At 44.7% G+C, this 3,302-nt stretch overlaps 1 protein-coding gene across 1 annotated transcript in view; it reads right to left on the reverse strand.

Annotated features, from left to right (window-relative positions):
• The window catches only part of RP2 (RP2 activator of ARL3 GTPase), a 54,346-nt gene that overhangs the window by 25,795 nt on the left and 25,249 nt on the right, over positions 1-3,302 (reverse strand). The window lies entirely within an intron of this gene.

Raw genomic sequence — 3,302 nt, forward strand, 5'->3', positions numbered from 1 at the left:
GCCTTTTCTTCTACTGGAAGGTCATCTGGTGTTTTATTTTGGACGCCTATTGGAACCATCCTGTCCTGTTTTTCTAAATGTTTTGATATTGTCTGCTGTCTTCGGGGCATTCAGTGGTTATTTTCCTCGTTTACGGATTGTAGATTTGTTTGTTTCATCCTGCTTTTTTATTTGGTTATGTCTGAGCAGGCGGGCTGTGCCTTCTTTGTTATTTGGTCATCTGTGGGCATGATACTTTTCACCTCCTTCTCCAATGGGCAGGGTCAGTCACTCAGGTATGGTACAGCAGGGCAGGCCCAGCTGAAGGGGAGTTGCTGGGATGGGTTGTTTGTGGCACATACCAGAGCTGACAGTGCAGATCGGGAATCAGTGCAGGGCAGGTTCCAGTAGGCCGTGCCTATGCTGCTTGGGAGTGTGATGTTCAGCACACGGTGCAGGTAGGTAGGAGGTAGGAAGGAGGGGGTAGATTGTGATGTGTGGAGCTAAGATGGGCATGGGAAAGGAGAGAGAAGAGAGAGAAGAGAGAAGAACAGGAGCCAAAAACAAACAAACAAACAAAAAAGAGTGCTATGGGAGCTTGCTATCGGAATGGAGAGATGAGAGACTGAGAAATGGGGAAAAACAAAAAATGAAAAAAAAAAGAAAAAGGGTAAAAGAAAAAAATGAGTAAATCGAGAAACTGGAAATGAAGAAAGACAAAAAGGGAATGAGAGAGAGAAGAAGACAAAACAAAGAAATAAAAAAACCAAAATTAAAAAAAAGAAGAAAAAAAACCAGGAAAAAAAGAAATGCCCCAGGGATATCCCTGTGGGTCTGCGCAGAGTAAGGGAGTCACTTCCAAGCCGTGTGGTACTGCCCGGCTAGAAGGGGCTCCCAAGCCAAGAAAAGAAAAAGAAAACAAACAAATCAGAGCAAACAAACAAAAAAATCCCAGGGGTCCCACCAGTGTGGCAGCACGGGCTGGGAAGCAGTTTCACAGTCAAGTGGTGTTTCGCAGCCTTTCCAGGAAGAAGCAATGATGGCGCACAGAGCCAGGTATTTGAGAGAAAGGAGGGGGAGGTGGTGAGAGGTAAGGAAGAAATCTGAAGAAGCGGAAAAAAGCAACACCAGCAGCCAACAAGAGGCACTCAGGGAGCCAGCCAGTGCGAGCAGGTGGAATCCAAGTGACAGCAGGGTGAAGCTGGTGCTTCCCGGCCAAGAGACTGTGGCTGCCAGAAGCAGAGGAGGCTAAGTGGGGGTGGAAAAGCGTATATCGCTGGTTACTGGTTGTTCTGTCTCCTGCTGGAAGCTCCATGAAGCTGCTTTCTCGTACCCACTGTTTGCTGATCTCTGATAGGAGTCCAAGATGGCAGATCCATGCTGCGGTACCTGATAGGGTACATCTGCATGTATCTCTCCTTGCTCTCTGTTCTTGGTCAGTTTCTTATTCCATTCGGTGCTTGGCTGAGTTCTTTATCTCTTCATTTGATGCTTAGGTTTTCAGGATTGATGTTTGACTCTGTTTGACTTAGTTTTTCTGATCTTTGCTGTGGAAGGACGGCACGGTGCTTCTGAGTATAGCGCCATGTGGCCCGGAAGTGTCGGTACATTTTTTGATACCTTCTTCACGTATGCTTTGCATTTTTTTCTTTTTGTTCTCTTTGATTCCCTAATTCTGTGCTTTCAGAATTAGATACGATAACTCTAGCCAATGAGTCCCAGGGTCTCCTTCTGGGCTGGAGGCTAGTAACTGCTTTAAGTCCACACTCTGTCACATTCATACTCTACCAGGCAATCACCAACTTTGTGTTATCAGTGAGGCAGCTAACAGCATAATAGTTAAGACTGTGGCCTATAGAGCCAGACTGCCTGGCTATGAATCATGGCTCTGCTGTTTACCATCTGAGTGACCTTCTGCAAGTTACTTATCCTCTCTGTTACTCATTTTCCTTATCTGTAATAAGGGAAATAATGGTACCTATTTCATAGGGTTGTTTTGAGTGTTAGGTGAATTAATTCATTTATATCCCTTATAACAGTGCCTGGCATTAAACCCAACCAAACCTGTTGCCACTGAGTCTATTCCAACTCATGGAAACCTCATGTGTTAGAGAGTAGAACTGCTCCATAGGGTTTTCTTGGCTGTGGTCTTTATGGAAACAGATCGTCAGGCCTTTCTCCCACAGCATTGCTGAGTGGGTTTGAACCGCAAGCCTTTTGGTCAGCAGCTGATCACAAACCCCTTGTACTACCCAGGGGCCTCCTGGCATATAAAACCAAAAAAACTAAACCTGTTGCCATTGAGTCGATTCCAACTCATGGCGAACCTATAGGACAGAGTAAACCTACCCCATAGGGTTTCCACTGAGTGGCTGGTAGGTTCAAACTGCTGACCTTTTGACTAGCAGCCCTGGGCTCCCAATAGTAAGCACTATATAAGTGTTAGCTATTATTATTATTACTGTGGGGTTTTTGTTTTAACTTATTTTGTATTCCAGAAGGACATTTAAAGAACATCACTCTTCCTGGTCATATTCAAGGGAACACACCATTGCCATTTCACATATCAGGTACCAAAGATTAAAAGGTTAAGAACATGTGGTGACTCATAAATACAGTGTTTGTTTTGATGACTTTTTTCATTATACATATTGTCTTAGTCATCTTGTGCTGCTCTAACAGAAATACCACAAGTGGATGGCTTTCATAAAGAGAAATTTATTTTCTCGCATTCTAGTAGGCTAGAAGTCTAAATTCAGGGCATCAGCTCCAAGGGAAGCCTCCCTCTCTGTCGGCTCTGGAGAAAGGTCCTCGTCATCATTAGTCTTCCCCTGCACTAGGAGCTTCTCTGCGCAGGAACCTAGGGTCCAAAGGACGTGCTCTGCTCCCGGTGCTCCTTTCCTGGTGGTATGAGGTCCCCAATTCCCTGCTTGCTTCCCTTTCATCTCTTGTAAAGTAAAAGGTGGTGCAGCCCACACCCTAGGGAAACTCCCTTTACCCTGGATCAGGGATGTGACCTGGGTAAGGATGGTGTTACGATCCCACCCTAATCCTCTTTAACATAAAATTACAATCACAAAATGGAGGCCAACCACACAATTCTGGGAATCATGACCCAGCCAAATTGATACACAGATTTTTTGGGGACATAATTCAAACCATGACATTCCACCCTTTGGCCCCCAAAAAATCACATCCTTGCAACACGGAAAACATATTCACCCCATCATATCATAGCAAAAGTCTTAACTCCAAGTCCAAAATCCAAAAATTCCTCTTCATCTGTGAAATCTAGAATACAAGTTATCTGCTTCCAAAGGTAC

Source organism: Trichechus manatus, unplaced genomic scaffold (assembly GCF_000243295.1).
Source record: "Trichechus manatus latirostris isolate Lorelei unplaced genomic scaffold, TriManLat1.0 scaffold00046, whole genome shotgun sequence".
Classification (NCBI taxonomy): Eukaryota; Metazoa; Chordata; class Mammalia; order Sirenia; family Trichechidae; genus Trichechus; species Trichechus manatus.